This window comes from Dromaius novaehollandiae, chromosome W, assembly GCF_036370855.1.
Source record: "Dromaius novaehollandiae isolate bDroNov1 chromosome W, bDroNov1.hap1, whole genome shotgun sequence".
NCBI lineage: Eukaryota > Metazoa > Chordata > Aves > Casuariiformes > Dromaiidae > Dromaius > Dromaius novaehollandiae.
In genome coordinates, this window is record NC_088130.1 from 48,625,737 (window position 1) to 48,644,883 (window position 19,147).

The window sequence follows — 19,147 nt, forward strand, 5'->3', positions numbered from 1 at the left end:
GCCATGAATCTCTTCCTTATCCTCTTATTTACCATGACATGAAAGTTCTTGTTTTGCCTCTCCCTTATATTCATTGTGTCAGCAATGATTGCTTTGAAAGTCCAATTTCCCACTAATTCACAAGCATCTCTACTTTCTTCCCCCCTACTGCTTCTTGCACTCAAACTGCTGCTTTAGACTGAAGGGGAAAGCATAGCAGATATATGGATCAAGATCTAGTTCAGTCACATAAGACAAGAACAAAAAAACAACAAAGCCACCTGCAATGGCTGCGTGGGAAGCAGTAGGAGTGAGATATAAGATTTATTTACTTTAGAGTTTTCAAATGATTCAGAATGATGAGGTTGCAGCCCGGGTTTTATTGCTGGTCTTTTAACAGCTGTGCCTTCTCCCACTCTCTGATATGCCTTGACTTTACTAATTTCCTGACCATTTTGCAACTTCCAACTGTGTGACCAGGTACTGATGAAGTTAAAATCCTTGAAAGTGGGATTCTAAGTTAAAATTAAATCAGGGTGACACTACTTGTTGCTGACCTTTAAAACTGCAAAAGTAATCAGGTGGTGGGAGATGAGGATAAAGTGTTACTGCTTTGGTTAACTTTTAGTTCATATCCTTCCTGTTAAAAGTGTGTCAAGGGCATTACGGCTCAGTGATGAGTATTCTTTGAATAAATACATTCAAATAAATAAACATCGTTATTTGCATTACAACAGTGTCTTGAAGTCTCTACCAGACTGAGGCAACATGCAGACATTAAAGGAAACACAATCTTTTCTCCAAGGGGTTTATAACCTTAACATAGGACAAGATGCAGTAGATGAAAGAAACAAATGGAGGCTTAGGAGGTAAGTGGCAGACAGGCCTGGTGGTAGTAATACAGCCAGTTTTGGGAAGGACTGGTGATGTACATTAGATAGGGAGCTTTTACGATGTTGTCGCTGTTGTTAACAGAGACAAAAGAACACATCAAACACAGGTATTTCAGTTTATCACTGTCTTAGCCAGAATAAGTAAGCAATGTTTGAAGGTCACCATGATATGTGGATCATAAGGAAAGATTCGAAGGAAGAGCATTACAGATTTGGTAAAACACTGCAGTTACTTCAGTCCCTTTCTCCTCTCTTGCTGTTTATCACAGTCACTTGTACATGAGATTGTAACATTTTACAGTTCCCCATAAGGAGAGGCTGTATCCAGCTCTGTGGCCACACACTCCTTGATACAAGGGAGCCCTGAGCAGGCTACAGCCTGTGGTTACTGGAAACACTACCATCTCACACCAAAACTATGCTTATATGCACTTTGCATTGCTTTCAATGTTAAACAAGAAACAGGTAGAAACATTCATGTTCAGAGCATCAAGAGCCTTAAAGCTATATGTCTTTCTTGCACACTGAATGGGACATAGTTTGACAGAAAGATTACATCTAGGCATATAATTAAAACTGATGATAAACACAGTCAACAAGACAAGTTCTTAAATACTGAACTAGTCTTAACACCGTTACCCTTACCATGCCACTGCTGGGTGGCATGATCTTACAGATAACGCATCAAAATCTTCGTATGGTGTCGTAGCACCTATATCCCATAGCTCGGAGGGAGGGAGACAAAGTCTCTTCCCCCACTGCTGCAGGGCAGGAGAGAGCAGAGCTGCAGCGAGTGCGCTGTGTCGGCCCCCTCGGCCCCAGGGCCGTGCCGGAGGTGTCCCTCCATGCGCAGGAAGGCGCACGGCACACCGGCACTAGCCCACCACGCCAGCATGCTTCTCCTGCTCAGGAGCCACAGGCTGCCCATTGCTGCTCTCCATAATACCTATATCAAGAGGCTTAACTGCATGATTACCTTGAATAAAACATTTCGTAACTTTCAAACACTTCACTTTTCAAATCTAAATTATATTGTCTTCGTTTGCAATTTTCTTTTTTTTTTTTTAAAGGCTGGAAACAAACCAGCAGCACGACTTCTGTCACTGTTTCTCAGTGTGGCTTAACCACAAACTTTCAGCAAAGAGCTCTAGCATATGAACTCTACAAAAATAATTATACTTGCTGTTTCCAGCTGATGGCTGTTATCTTAAAGGAGTGGCTGACTACTGGAAGCATGTTCTTGGGCCAAGAGGTGGTCACGGTAGCAGAGCCTAGTTTTCCTCCATTTTACGGCTGCTCTGCTGGCACAGAAGTGTTCACATGGCAGTCCCACACTTTGTCAGAGGTAAGAGCTTTCCAGTAGCCCTTTCCAGTATTTGTGGTCCATCATCATCTGGGCAGGCTGTCACAATTTTCCTGAAGAAAGTGAGCGAGAGAAGGAAAATGACAGTGACTTCTGCCAGTTTGTGTCTTAACTAAATCAAAACAGATTTTTGTGGGATGAATTAGAGAGAGGTTCTTTGTAACCTCGGGGCCTTTTCGCCACCAAGAAATGTAATACCAACAATCATGGTGACAGTGGTTCAAAAGGAAAGGACTAGAAATTATTTAAATAAATGAATGAATGAATGAATGGAATGTTATAGGCAGGCAGCCTCAATGTAGGAGATAGTCTAAGCAATCACAATAATACATCAAACAAGTCATAGTTTAGCTAACCAATATGTTCCAGTAGAGAACGGAAAAGGACCCTCAAACGACAGCTATAAGCTCTATTGCTCTATCAATTGCTAGATGGTGCATTGGTACCATATTGAGGTACCATAGAGGTACCATATGATAGAGGATGAAAATCTCAATAGAGCAGAATCTTTCACAAATAGCAGGATATTTTAGGGAAAGCAATGGATATAACTGTTTCAGCACTTAATATATGCTACTTCACCAAGTCAATATATTGCAAAGGAGCACAGCTACATGCCTCAGCAAAGGATGCTTCAGACAGAAGAAGTAAGAGAACTGTAAATCCTAAGAAAATAATAAGGTGGTTAGATGTTACTAGTAAACAACTATTACATTGGTATAGGGGTATGTTGTTTTCCTTGTGCATTAGTAATCCAAAGAAAATAACATGCAGTCTTCAGAAGAGGGGGGGCAGTCTATATTTCAGAGGGCAATCGATTCTGAATGACTTGGAGGGAGTAATCCAAATACAGACCTGTGTTGTGCAAATTAGTATTGTCATTAAATAAGGGGGAAAACTTATAGCTAACCATACACACAGTGAAGATATGCAATAAACACTGGGATGTAGACAAATCTATAGCACTTACCAGACTGACTGATTTGCTAACTGAACATTGGTCTCTCTCTTCTCCTTCAACTGCCTGACTGTTTTTGAAATTTCCTTTTATGTATTATGCTGCTTTTGTGCTTATAGAAATGCACTCTTCCTTGTTGCTTGCCCTTATCAAACCAGCTTTTTTATGGAAGTCTGTTTAATGGCAGGCAGACATAATTTCAATCCTTTAAGGTCATGCTGCTCTCTTCAAAGGTTAGGATATATGCTGCAGTTAGGCTGGCTTTTTGAGGTAGTTACATTATGGATTTTAAAGAAAGATTTGTACTGAGTAAGATGTTCCTATGGAAATACTGTATATTATTTAAAAACTATAGTCCTCAAGGAATTTACTTCCATAGATAACTTATGAAGCATAACCATTCCCTTTACATAAAGTTTAGAAAAAAGATGTTCATTCTCACATTTCTAACAATTGGAATGCAGTAAATACATTAATACTAATCAGACAACAACTAACAGCTTCGCGGAATACTCCTTGCCTTCATGACAGCAGCAGAAGCATAAACCGGTAGGCAGCCTGAGATTAAAGCTCTCACCAAGACTAAAGATGAGCACGTAGATCATGTGCACTCTCTGAAGCAAAAAGCCAAGTGGCTGGAGGGGGCTGCCCTGGAGTTGGGAGTGCCGGCGTCTGTCAGATGGTTGGGGAAGTGGCTTCCTGAGTCAGAGTCTGCCAAGAATAGGAAATCCTGACACCATTTCATATGCTTGCTTTTTTTTTTTTTTTTTTTTCTTTTTTCTTAATATAACTTCTGATTTTGCTTCAGCTCCATATAATTCCTCACTCAGGGACCAAGTGGGGGATAGAATTTCCAGGACAAATATTAAGAGAGTTAAGCCATTTCTAATATTTCATAATGCCTTGTTAAACCTTTTGAATCCTACACCTGAGAAAGACCTAATGCAATCGTATCTAGGGTCTCTTGGAAGGTATCACAATCTGCTACATAGGACATGGATAGAAAAGTGATCTCCCAGGATTTCAAGTATGAGATTTTAATTGGTCTAAAAGACTTGATATAATCTGTATCAGCAGTTCCCATAAAGGCATAATCTAAAATGTATTTGATGGAAAAAGAAAGATTTTATTTGATTTAAACTCTAGCTCAGGCCAAAGGGGATTTCTCCATTTTGTCTTAGCTGATATTTCTAAGCAACATTCTCCTGAAGCCCAAAGAAGAATACATGACATTCATCCAGACTAGAGAGCACAAATTTGTGGATCTCTTCTAAGATCTTTATTGGAAAGAAATCACAATTGTTAATTGGATAATACCTGATTGGATAATACCTGATATATTCAATATTTTCCTCAATGAACTGGAAGTAAGTATAATATTTCAGTGATCTAAAATTTGTGGAAGGCTAAAGATTAATCACAATGCTGAATAAAATTGTGGACCGGCCAGTTATAAAAAGAGATCTCTTATTCTGAGCAGTTCCACGCAGATAGTACATTCCTTACATAGGGGCCTGGGAGTAGTAGATGGGAGCAAGAAGATAAACCTCACTCAGCGTGTGACCTTGCTGGAGCAGGCACTGGGCTGCAGCCTGTGGGTCTCTTTCACCCTTTTCAAATGAACATGGGCAAACTGGAATACAGAAAAGAGTCCTGAAAACGTTTAGAGCAAATGTCACAGAGTGAGAAACTTCAAGAGCTTGAGCTACTTATCTTACCAAAAATAATACTGAAAATTGACTTGGTTTCTGCCTTCAGGGGGAGAAAATACAGAATATTACAGGACCCTTAAGTCTCTCAGAGAAAGACCTAATAAAAAGATATGGCTATGTTGAAAACAAATGAATTCAAATAACTGTTTTTTAATAGTGAGGATGGTTAACAACAGAGGGAGAGAGCTTCATATTCATACTTCTAAAATGGTTAGAGGAGGGATTTGACCCAAGGAAGCCCACATTCCCCTGGGGTTTGGGTAAAACTGATCCCGAGGCCCTGGGTGTGCGAATGGCCTAGGCTTAGATGTTCAGGAGACAGCCGTGAATTGCAGACAAGAAGAGATGACTCCCTCCAGCTCAAGGGCCTACGTGGACTGTCACTCATCTATGAGTTACAGTTTGAGAACTGCAAGAGGTATAAAAACATTGAAGTGACCCTTTGCAGAAGTTTTTCTTAATCGGCAAAATAAGGCGATATTTGAGACAGAATTTTCTCCAACTGGACTCAACTTTGCTGCATCATAGCTCACAAATGTTACTTTATTTTGATCCTAGCTGATACGGCTTTTTATTCTTGAAGGAAATTGAAACTGAATGTTGTAGACAGCATTATAATCTATTCTTTTTTCATCATCATTATTATTGTTGTTATTGTTATTATTATGATATTTGAATGTTTTTATTATTCTTTGTTAAATGCTCACAATCTGCTCAGTAATGTAGAAGATGCAGTAGATAACACCTGCCCCCAAGTGCATACAATTTCAGTCTCTGATCTGGCAATTTAAAATGCATGGCTGGAACACACATTAAAGTTAATGGTGCTCCACTTGAACACAGCAGTCTGCGTGAGCATTAGAAATTGCAGGATCGGGGCCATAAGTATTTGCATGTGGATATAAGATTCTCCTTGGTCTCTTAAAGTCAAAGCTTACAGCTAGAATACAGAGTGTGATTTCTGTATGTTGTAAGGATAAAAGGACTGTTCTGAAACCAGGTGCTCAGGTTTACTGGTTTGCATTTTTTTTTCCCTAATTTGGGTCAACACCTTTTCTTCCTGCCCTCCAACAGAAATTTCACATGAACCAGAGGCTCCCTGAATGCAGCAGCCTCACTGAAATGACTGTGAGCTTCACTGTTGACTGGGGTCTCTGGGAATGGCCTGTGCTTCGGGCAGAGCCGAAGGGTGCTGTGCACCAGGCAGGCGGCTGCGTTTGCTCCAGGGCTGGGAACCGAGGTAGGACTCCTGGACCAGCGCTGTGCCTCAAGGGGCACCCGCACCTCCCCGGCTCTCCGGACAAGCCCTGCTAGGAATACGGAGCCCTGCTTTGGGGTCAGCAAAAGGGCCAACCCACGATGTTTTGAGGAAAACAATTTTGGCTCAGTGAACTGGTGTTTCTGGAGGAAATTGCATTCATCAGAAAAACATTCTCCTCAGTTTTTCAGTCCCCTAAATCAATTGAGTCTGTCTGAGTCCTGTTTACTGGTGTGCATAAAATTAAAAAAGGCATGAATAAAAAAGAAAAAACACAGCCAGTGGAAATTATTTCCCTGTTGCGCTTTTGTTTCACTAGTTAAAGAAAAAGAATTGCTGCAGCTTTGAAGGAGGAAGGCTGTATGAGTGATTCTCATGCAACACATTTGAGAAGGGAGCAATTCACGTGCAGCACAGCACCAGTACTGTGGATCTGAGCAGAACGCACAGCATCTGCAACCAAATGCGTACGGCTAAATTTAGAGGAGCCTAGCAAAACCTACTGAGTATTGGCTGTTGAACAGAAACAGTAATTTTCATCAGTGTATTATCTTCCCCCTTTTTACACTGATTCTTCAGGAGAAAACAGCCAGCTAAACTCTAACTGCTATTAGCAAAAATAGCAGCAACCCAACTGGAAGTAATTTCACTGTTGACTGCATTGCAGTGTATACAAGTGATTTCATTCCAAATTCAGTGGAGAGCAAAAGTAGAAGGGATATGTTGTCCTTGACCTCTGCCAGGTACAGCTAGTCTCCTGGCCCAGTCAGCAGGATGCAGGAAGATTATGTTCTCTCTCCGAAATGCCAAACAGTTTTTTTTTTCCTTTCTCTTTTCAGGATGCCTATGAATTTTCAAGGCAGCTCCAGAAACTGTGCTTAGTGGAACTGTCTCTTACTAAGCGGTTTGTCAGTGTCCCCATCCCCGTTTACCTCCAGCATAAACCTTCTCTCTGTCCCCTGAGTTTCAATTTCCAGCTTGCCTTTTTTGCATGCTACCCTCTTGGATGGAAAATATTCTCCCAAGTCATTGGGCCACTTCTGTTAGAATTTAAGATCACAGAAGTTACAGCTGGAGAAGAGCACACTGCCCTCTTAAATGTGAGAAGGTGAGTATCGTAAGGGGTCAGGTGCTGCCCTCAATTATACCAGCACAGATCTGGAAAATTTTGTTTTCTTCAATGACGTTAATCCTATTAACTGAAAGTCAAGAGTATTGCCTGCACATTTCCCTTTGTACCTTCCCCTTCTCCACTTCAGTTTGTAAATGCTTTCTATCATAAAGGATTTAGAGATATTCTGTATAACGGAAGGTTTAAAACATTAATGCTATCATACATTGCAGGATGTAAGACACAAACCAGGTAGTCTGTTTTGAAAGAGCTCATTTATCCTCTGTGGGTAACACAAGCGCAGCCCATCTAGGAGAGCTTGAACTTATGAGGTGCAGGGATCTGAGGGCAAGGGAGCAGCAGGTATTAACTTCTTACTGTAAATCTAAAACTATCCTGCTGCTGCATAGGGTTTGTCTCCCAGGTTAAGTTCATAAAGGAATTTTTGTCTGCAGAATTCTTAAAGATGGAGCAAGATGTCTTCCCTCTCACTTCTCTTCCTCCCCTCCCCTCTTCTGGTCCTTCCCTCTCTTTTATGTTTTCCACTTCTGATCTCTGCTTCTCCTCCCTGTATCACTCTTCTTCCTGGTCTCATAGTTTATCCTAGAGTCTTCCTCACTTCATCCTCTTCCTTTCCTCTGCCTTCTGGAGAAGGCCTATGTCCAATACATGTTTTCAGGTTGGCACTCCTAAAGAGCAGAAATTTAGTTTAGATGCGTGTTTAATTACTTCACCTTTTTAGGAAGCACAGCTTGGAAAAATTGCTCTAATTTGTGTAATTTTTATGGAATCACGCTAGCACAAAATTTAAGTAATTGGAATATGCTTTTAAAATAAAAAGCTACCACAACTGGGTGTTTCTTTAGCAGTTTCTGTTTGTAGTTGGATAATTATCATTATCTTTATACTCTACTCAGTTTTACCGCAGTGTGTTTTTTAAGTAATATTTCTGCCGAAACTTCATTTGAATGTGAAAGTAAACGACGGGCCCTGGATGCTGGGTGCCTGCGAGGGGACTGCTGGCAAGGTTTCCAGCGCTGTTTGCTCCCGGCACGTGCTCCTCTCTCTCCAAGGGAGCTGAGCTTCGGGCGGACCGGGTGCTGCCTCCTGTGCGGTTGGCCTTCCCTGCAAGCCTGGTTGTTACTATAGAAATGACTGCCCATTACTCTGGCTGTCTTTTTACTACCGAATCACCTCACCATTAACTGTCTCAGACAATTAAGTGATGTTACCTGCTGCCACAAAAAAAGAGAGAAAACTACAGCTTGTTCCACAATCACTGTACCAGTTTTCGTCAGGGTTGGACCAAGAAGCAGTTTGGATCCGGTGAAACTTGGCTCCTCACCCTGCTTCACTGAGATGTAGGCAGGATGGCACTCACCCGCAGGCACAGACTGTGGTTCCTGTGCTTTCAATGCCTGAATAAATGAAAAAGAAATTTCGGAATTTCCTTCATACCTGTGGCAGTTCCATGTTTTCTCTTCCCTGGTGGTTAGCACGTGGGAAGGAAAGAGGACGCAGAGGCTCCGGGAGGCCGAGGGCGTCTGGCCCGCGGCACGCTGCTGCGGCGCTGCGTGCACCACTCACCCCCGCACAAGGACCAGCATCGCACGCAGGGCAGGAGAGAGAAACCGGGGACCAATAACATATGACAAGAACTCAGCTATGTGTCGCTGCCATAAAGAAAACTGAAAATACATCTATAATTAGTCTCTGTAGTCTCCTACATTTTAGTAGAGCTGGTTCTGAATAAGCAGAACAGGAAATTATCACCTGCCTTATATAAAATAGCCTCACATAAAAATATGATGGAACCTCGTCCTAAAGCTACCGAGGGATAGCTCCTCATCAGGTGCTAATTATCCAGGAGATCGTTCTCTCATTGCAGCACAGTGCAATTCACAGCAACTTTGGGAGACTAAAGAAATATTTGCATTTTATTATATGAAACTGTGGTGACAGAAGAGCTGAGGTGCTGTGGGACAGGTGGGAAGTAGCCACGTTCCTCAAGTCCCGGGGTTCGCACAACAAAGGCATTTCTCTCTGCACAACAGGTTTTTCATTTCTGGAGAGTCCCTGCATACGTCTGGGCTCCAGGAGCGTGCCTCAGCTGACGGCGGGGCAGCCCGCGGGGCTGGCGGCTGCCCGGGGAGGTGCCACCAGCGGCTGAGCGGGCCAGGCTGCGGCACAGCCAGCCTGGGCTGTCCTGGGGGCCGGGGGTTGCCCTGCTCAGATGGGTGCTGTGCGCCGCAGCCCCAGCTTTTGGAGAATTGCCCAGGACGCGTGCTGAGTTGCGCAGCCTCCCCAGCCCCGGCGGGATGTGCCGCAGGGAGCCCCTCGGCAGCCGTGCCAGGCCGCAGGGCTCAGAGCTGAGAGCGAAGCTGTAGTAGCTTGCAGCTGAACTGGCCAAATGAAGGACCTTAAATGTGCGAATTACCTTTGCTCCAGTCACCTCTGATATTTGCCTTCAGCGCTCGCCCTTCTCAGAGCCATATTGCAGACCTGAGCTGGTGGTTTGGAAGGATTTACTCTTCTCTGGCCCTTTTCCCTCACTGGCTAACACCTTTCCAAAGACAAATTAATATCAAAAATGCCCATCAGGACAAGAGCTACATCACTGAGAAACCTCTCGATTTGCTATGCTGTGAAAGCTAGATCTGGCCACCAGCGTCCTTCGTCTTTGTTTTTTAACCAGCAGTTCTGGAACTGAAATGCCCCAGCGCCAGCTTTCCCGTGCAAGTCAGGCAAAGGTTTTGTTGAACACAAACAGCCCATGAAATATTGACAACTAGAGCGGCTTGGTGGGCAGTGGAACGGCCTCCGTGCCGGCTGTCCAAGGAAAGTACAAGGTGTTCCCAGAAGAGACTGGTTGGACAGCACTGAATCATTTTTATTGTGATAATAATCTGTGCTTGTGAACTTAGAACAATAAAGATATTTGCCTCTGAGGCATTTTATTTTGAAAGGAAGCCTCCCCCACAATCTATATGCTTTTCTTTCCATACTTTGTTTTTTTTCCCCACATTGGTATTACCCATAAGCAATTTCTATTTGAGTAAATACCATAAATTCTCTGTGCTGGGGCGGCAGATGGAGCTCAACCTTCCTCACAGGGCCCAGGTCTCCCCTCGCACCAGCCTGACGCTGTTCACCTCTCCTCAGGCACTGAAACATTCAGCTGAAGAGCAGAACTTTTCTTTCTCTAGATCTCACAGAGATTCAGTTGTGTTTTCCCTCAGATTAGCATGGACATGCATCAATAGCCCTATTTGCCTTTAGTTTTGCACATCTAAACCAGGTAACCTAGTGCATTCAGTTTTGTGTTAACCCCCCTCCCGAAGCTGCGCTTCTGCAGTGACGTTGCGAGATGCAGGGCCCTGGCGGGTCTCCCCCACGCGCTGGGGCGAATCTCCCGTGGGACACAGGCTGGGCACGGTTTGAACGGAGAAGTTCAACCTGAATTTGTAAATTTCTGGTGCAAACAAGAGAAATTAGGCATCTTAAACCTGCCTTTCATTTCCTGAGCTTTCACTCCGTGCTGGTGAAGCCGAAGCGGTTCTCCTTCCGCAGAGCAGGGAGAGGAGGTGCCTGTCCCAGAGGGTCCCACCAGGAGGAGGAGAACGTTGGGTGGTCTCCAGAGTCCTCCGTTCCTTGGCCTTCCTGAAATGGCTGAAGAAGATTCATGTCCGTAGTGTTTCTGGTGATACGGCATGGGCACCTGTTTGCTAGGATCTAGATAGATGTAGGCCATTTCATTTTACAGCCGTCAAAAGGCAGTGATTACTGGAAAGAGCTTTGTTTCTTCTTGTAGGAAATGAACGGAGACATATGCAGGTTCACTGCTACTTTATTAGCATACCAGGAGCAGCAGCACTTCTAGTATAAAAGACATGGAATTATGCTTGGAAAAATGAAACCAACTAGAACTTAGGGAGCACTATAGTGTGTTTTAGTCCAAATAATTAGATTTGTATTCAAGCAAGGGCTTTGCAGAGACAAATACAACCACCAGTCTTGCAGCATTTTACTAGTGCATCAGAATTCTAGGCACAGACATGAGACTGACGGGGCTATTTTCATTGTCCAGGCTGTAGATACAGCAAAAATCTACATAACACATCAGTAGCGAAAATAAATATGATTTAAAAAAATCCTGTTGGTTTTAAAAAGCAAAGATATCCTGCAAGTATTTTATAACTACAGTTATAAATTTGACAGAGTCCCATTAGATTGTGCAAGACTGAATTGATTGTTGGAAATGATGAGCACTAAATAAATTCCTACAGTATTTCAGTAATTAAAGAAAATATCTCTATCCTTTTGGTATGTGCTCTGAAAATACTAGGAAATTTAGCACGTCAGAATAGCAGTTCTGTAATAACTTCCTTCTTCTCTGTTGCACAAAATGAAGCTGCTTTGTAAGCTCTGTATAAATTTATGTATAACATGTTACATTTTAAATATAAAATGATGTGATAAGGGTTTCTTTTCTTCTTGTTTGCTTTGAACTAATAGAACATATGCTTGCTTGTTATTAGAAATCAGAAGGTTTTTCAGAGAAACTTATTCTGTGAATAAGCTGAATGACTTTGAAATAAGTGAGGGACAATGCCATTTACAGCTTTGGTCTCATTCACACTGTGGGTTAATTATACAATAATTCTGTCGTCACTGAACCAGTTTGTGTCTCAGATTATTTTTCAGTTTATTTATCTAAAATGTAAGTATAAAAATAGTTATTTACCAAACAAGTGCTTTTTGCTTCTCCTTAAGCTAAAGCTTTATTTACAATGTGGTCTCTGGACAAAAAAATGTGTAGTTGCATGTTCTCGCAATTGCCACAGCTACTCTACGAAACAACTCAGATAGATAGAATATTTTAGACTTACCAGTCTTGGGAGGAGTGTAAAGATAGTGTTTAAGTAATGCCAATTTACAGTAATTCCCAACTGTTTTGCATACGAGAACAGAATGTTTTAAAATGAACATTGCAAAACAGTGCCACTGATTTACTTCTGCTTAGAATCCAGTCAAAGACCAGCAAAAACTGGAAGTGAACCACTGCAAAGTGGTGGGACGATTTCCATCTGTATGCATGCAGAAAAGGTGGTCTGTATCGAAGCACGGTAAAAGGATAAAGAAACAAAGTGCATGCCAATTTAATAACCAATAGTCAGATGATTTACCAGGTGTTCTGGCTTAATATTTCTGAAAGGCTTTTGAATCCTTTCTCAAATATTTTTCTCTCATATAGATTGAACTTCTTCATTGTTCCTTTACAAAAGCTGTGGGATATGCCATTACTGCCTCTGCAATTCCCTTGGAAATATCTGGGAGAGAGTACACAGCATTTGGATTTCAAAGGCTGTGGTTAAATCCCAGGGTTGCTTGTCAGGTCAAGAATTGTTGCAGTGTCTGAGTAAAAACTTCAAGGTCTCAGCATCTTTGTGCTGATTGTCCATAGCACTGCTAAAACCCCAAGGAAGATTTCAGATTTCTGTGGACAGCTGAGATAGCTTAGTCTCTGTAACAATGATCAACATTGGCAGGGCTCCACTTTAGGGAAGCCAGCAGTGATGTTGCTTTTCATCACCACCAGCAGACATATCACTCTTCATACCAGCTCAGGAGAGCTAAAAAGAAGAGGAAAACAGGATTGCAGGAGAACCTGTGAGACAGTGAGCAAAAGCGATACAATTCTCCACAGATGCTAGGAGGAAAGCAAGACTCTTGGTACAGCTTGCATGGGGAATCTGGAACAAGGGAAGCTCCTCCTTTCTTCTCATTTCTTAGAGCTTTACAATTACTTTATTTTAGCAAAAAAGGTAGCCACATCCATATCGCTTTTTACTGCTTCGGAGTGTGAGGCTAGCAGGAGAAATAAGGCAGCAGCTAGATGCCAGGTATCCAGAGCGCACTCGGGCTGAGCAGTAGAGTCAAGCTTGCCCTCCACATTGTCTCATAATGGGCGGTGCTGCTCTACAATTGTCTTGACTCTATATCTGTTACTAGAAATAAAGACAGATTCTGCACCTATTTCAGTAGTAAATTTACTATTATATCCATACAAATACAGACTAACTCAGCTGGTTTGAAGGGATTTATCCTGGTCCCATAGAAAACAGAATTTGACCCAGATAAACCAGTGAAAAAGCCACAAGCTTGGAGATGGATTGTAAAACTCCATCATTTCACATGGGATATGACCTTCTTATTAATTACAAAATGCTCCAGCTGATTAACTCTAATTTGATGCCATAGTTTAAATATCCTCTGTATGGAACAGAATTTGGGTGGGAAAAATGAGAGTAAAGAAGGAGATTTTGTTCTGTGCAGCAGTCCCATCTGTTCTGGATGTTCTGTGCTTTATTTCTAATTGCATAAGGGCAAGCCCACACGGGAAGTGACATTTGTAGACTTAACCCACCCCGAGATGTCAAATTTTTTAAAATGCAGAACAAAAAATATAAAATATTAACAAGGAAGATGTAATGGACACAGAAGAGATTTTTCTATTTAAATCTATGTGAAATAGTTCATCTTTTCCCTAGACAATCTACATTTTTACAGTTCTCAGACAAGCAAGGAATTATGTGTGCAGTTTTGCCATCTTATTATCATCAGGCTGAAACAATCTGCACAATCCTCAACAATATGCCAGCGAAAAAAATATTATTCTCCCTTGCATCACATTGGTTTTATGCCAGATAAGTCTGCTGATGTCAAAATTGAGACATATTGCTGTATGATTGACATAACTCAGACTTTGTATATTTATTGCAAACACAGCTTAATAAATGCCATATAGTATGGAGTGTGGCAGCACAGTGAACATTTCAGGAGACTATAAAAAAGGCAGCTGAGCACTGGTTTCTGGCTAGGAAGTGGGTACCAGAGAAAAGATCAAATGGTCTAAGCTGGTGCTGGATTCTGAAGCAGCCCTTTACAAACCAGGCCTGTTGTTCCTGAGCCTTTTTTTCCCTTCCTAGGGTTTGGTCAGAGCCACCTGAACCCTTCAAGATAAAAGAGAGGATCCCAAGCTATTCAGATTATGGAAAATTCCCACTGAATTGTGTCATGCATCCTCTCCTGCAGCTGCAGGTCGTTTTATCGGTATTTAGCCTTGCAGGCTACAGGTAGGAGGAATCAGAAACAAAACAGAGCCTACTTGCTTGGGTTGCATTGGCACAGATCCTTACACAAACACATTTCCATCCTTACGGAAATGAGTAGCCTCAATGACAAGAACAGGATGACGCATGTAAGGTCTGGAAGATATATGTGTGTATGTGACTGCAGGAAGAGAGGGGACTTTTTCAGCCAAGAACCTTCCAAAGTTGAAAAAAAAAACCCCTCAGTTCAGTCCATTGGGATCTGTCTGAGCATATATACGGGCTTGTAGACAGCTCATGTAATTTCAGTAATTATGATACAGCCCTAAAAATTTGGTGCTAGCTATGTTGCTCTATGTCATTAATTGCTAAATCCCTAACAGGCTTTTCCTTTCCATGCAAATTTTGAACTTCACATCTTCATCACCCACTCAGACAAGGTGCATTGGAAAATTAATGAAAAACTCTGAGCCATATTGTTAACTTAGCGGCACTAGCTCTTCTGGATAAGGGCTGTTGAAGCACAACTGTATGCCTCAATTTAGAAATGCTAGTAAAAGCTACAAGGACTGGCATTTGATTTATAAAAGTTCCCTTACACTGATGGCACAGACTTGCAAATATTGGAAACTATTTGGGCCTAACACAGTCATGAAATTGTAATTATAGAATAAAATCTAATGTAAATATATAATTGCAATTATATATAGCCACATTTCCCAGGAGAAGGAAGGAGAAGGTCTCATCCAATTTTAAATTTTATCTTAACCTGAAGCTTTTACAGAGTCTTTCTGGAGTCTTCAAGGATGGTGCATCTTTACTTTCAGCAAATAAATTTTCATTTTTGAACATTTGTTTACAAAATATTAAAGACCAAATTCTGTTCTTATGCAGCAACATCCACCCATAATAACTCATCTGAGTGATATAACTAAACATTGAAGACTGGCTTTTCTTGAGGTATTCCAGTTTCATGCTGGTAACAGAGAATAGAATTTGTCCTGTGAGATATGTGGGTTTTGTGTGCATGTGTGCATATGCATTTTTTTTCTGAAGAGTAAGAGATGCATAGGATAATCTAGCTAGACTAGAACTATCCCACTGGCTTTACAGTGATGTAAATGGACTCAGATTGAGGCCCTGTCACACATCAGCTTAGCACAGGGAAAGTCATTGTTCTGCATCCTTACCCAGTATAGCCATAAGTATCAGGAGACCCTTTTGTTTCAGTAGCTACAGGCTGAGTAGTGAGCATAAAAAGGAAGGGTGACAGTAGACACTTTGGATGGATCTCTTTGGACAATAGAACATATTGAGATACATAACTGTTTGTGCAAACATACCCTCAGAAGTATTCTGCAAACTAAGGATGGATTATTTTCAGGAAATTTTTCCTCAGAGCAAGAACTCAAGAAAAATTGCTGATTTGCTTGCCTAAGGCTCCTTTGGTATCTATGAAATAATTGTAGCCTTATCTATGTCATGTTATATTATTATTAGAGAGGTTGTTCACTATTTGATGAACTGTTTAGTAAAAACTTTTCGCCAAAGGTGTTTGATCTGTGGTTGGAGCAATTGTTTGCACGTGGCAATACCAAAGCACTAACGAACTCTGTGGGCCAGAGGTGAAAATACTGACCCGCCCTTGGGCACATCAAGAGAACACTGCAAACTTGCAAAGAACAAGCATTTGGCCCATAAGTTTCTTATTTACTTGACTGTGAGAGATATTCAAAGAATGACAAGAACCATTTCAACTGAAAGACATTGTATAAAGAATTCTTGGGATTCACATACATTGCTGATCCTCCCATTTGGCTTAATTTTATGTCCTCACAGCCTTTAATTTCAAGTGACTCGGGTATGAAAGTCCTTGTCCAGTGTGCTTATGGGTGTGCAAGGTTTGCACCACTGAATGCAAATGGAGGCTGTACATGAAAGCAGATGAAGAGAAGTGCCAGCCTCTTCCCTCTGTATGAAGGTGTAGTTAGTCAGAGGAGCCACTTGTGTGCCTGCTTTCCTATTCTCAACCCTCCAGGGAAAGCCTTAGGGTACGGCCTGGAGACAAGCACGTCAATTGCTTAACTGCTCCATCTTCTGCAGGTTAAGGAAGGTCTTTACTTCATTTCCCCCTCTTTGGCCTTTAACGTTGCTCTTTAGACAAGCGCAACCTGCTGCTTGTTCAGCAAGAGCATCTTTAATAGAGGAGAAGGTTCCCCACCCTGCCCATCACTTTGGCTGTGTGCTTGACACGTGCAGTACTCTACACCTGCATGTTGGGCGTCCTACCCACCGTCTGCAGAGACAGAAGCTTTGTGCTAGTTAAAGAGCTGTGCCAATTAGCTGCATCTAGACTGTGAGCCAGAGCAGCAGATTATAGGACTCTGTTTCAGAATCTAGTTCCAGTGTGGATAATTTGCTGTTAGAAGGGGCTTTCCTTTTGGTCCCTCTCTATTTTGCCTTGACTTGCTTCAGATGCATGAGTCTTTCAGGGGAATGGACAGTGAAGAAGCTCCATTTCTACTTAGCTTCTTTGAGACACTTATGCTCCCTCCTCCCTCAGCTGGTGCTGAGCTCTCCGAGGCACACAATATTGGCGAAGGACAGACTACATTTGTTTATACCACGCCCACAACCAAGTCAAACAACTTACTTCTCATTTAAATTGTGCAAAAGTCTGAGCTATAGGCTACTTGACTGGCAGAAGAATGTGGCTCTTAGCATATGTGAAAATAAATTGGATGAAGATTTATCTTTTGCAAGTGTTCAACACAATTTTTGTCAGGTAGTAGTTAAATTGAAAAGAATTATCTTTTTGGAAACGGAAAAAATGAAGCAATAATGTTTGCCAGTGTCATCTCGTCAGGTTAAGTCACTAGACAGATGATATGATGGGATGAAATGATGCTAATGATACCAACACTGCCTGTAATAGTGGATAAAGGGTGTTCAGAACTTGGTCTCTATGGAAGAAGGGAATGGACGTAGAAAGTAAAAAGAAAGTAAAGGCATACAGAGTAACACCATGAAGTGATATATTACCTATTTCCAAATGCTTTAGACAAAGAAAAACTCACACTAAAAATTCCTGATGTGTTGTATAAAACTAGTTTAGACAAACCCTTAGACATTCAGGCTTTTAAAGTCTGTATGGAAGTGAAGTGAGCAATAGGATTTGCAGGCACCTAATTTCAGTATGGATCTATCAGAAGAGCAATTGACTATCCTAGAAAATCTAGCAGTGCTCCTGTCAGAACCAGTGGGGGAATTGCCTAATTCATAGGTTAGAAACATACATAGGGGGTGCAGCTGACACATTGGTCCAACTCTCTCTATCCACCATGACAAACAGAGACTTCCCACCCAGAAAACCAGACCTCTTCTTCAGCTTGTCTCCCAGATGGGGTTAGACCAAACAGTTGAGGTCCACGGCTCTCTTTCTCACTCTTTTCATAACTTAAGCTAGCTTTCTCTGAGTTTGATTCTCTGAATAGGGCTTGTTTGAGGTCAGAGAGGGTTGCAGAAGGCTTCTAGGGAGAAAAAACATTCAATTAGGACTGAGACACTGACAGGCAGATGGCTGTGTTGTGACCTGTGATGACTAAACCATTGACAAGGTACCTTGGTGCACTCACTCTTCAGCAGTGCCCAAAAGATGCAGCAGTTGGGTAAGGTGCAGGCAGCTCAGTATCAGTGCAGGGAAGATGCAAACAGTGGCGTTAGAAGCTGAAACTGTTTATGAAAGTCCACCAGAATACTAACGCTAGTGTGAACTACAGGCAGCAGACTGCCAGCTCTCAGCACTGTCAGGGAGAGTGATCCTCCTAGTTTAGCTCTTCTTGGATATACAGATTGCAATAACTGCAACAAATTCCTTTCTCTGTTGTCCGTCAGTTGGGTGACTGTGACCTTCCCTGTCAAATGAGGACCTATGACCCTTCTTGTATTCTTTTCAGGTTAGATGATTGTAGCTCATTGCAAGTGGCATTTATTTTGATCACCATACAGGAGGGGTAGCAAATTTAGCCCATACTGACCCATATCTGACAAGGCAGGACGTTTCATGGGCTGCCAGGCCGCTAAGAATTATTTAAGCAGATACGTGAATAACTACCTAGATTTCATTCGCATTGCTGCTCCATGTACCCAGTGCTTATCTGATAGACTAGTAGGGCACAGACTAGATGAGAAAATCCCTTTCTAGCTGTGGGATGGCTCCTGCAAGCTACAGGTGAAGCAGTGGGGCAAGGTGGCATGTCATTGTAGCTGTAGCTGTCACTGCTTCTCTCTAGGATGGGGGAGTCCCACCTCCAGTGCTGTCAGTAAGGAGCCTTTAATTCTATAAAGTGCTTTTGCAAAAAAAAAAAAAAAAAAAAAAAAAAAAAAAAAAAGTAAGAAAATATAATCCCTCCCCAAACCAATTTCCCTGCTGTGAATTGAATCATTCCTTTTTAATATACTAAGCCATTAAAAAATTAAGCTTCTTTCTTTAACACCAAAGTAAGGCAACTGCACTTTATTTGGAGAATGCAAATGCCTCAAGCTGCAGTATTTCTCTTTCACCAGCTCTCAGCAAGTGGCCATTTAGTCTTAATTGCTCCTCACAGTGTAGTCCAATTAAGAATGGCATTAGCAGGGCAAGAACTATTTGTTAATCTGTAAAAGGTATGAGAGACAGTTCTTGTTTTGCCCGAGGTTTCGATTCACATGTTTGGGTGAAAATCTAACCAGCTGGAACACTCTCCAAGCAATACATGAGTA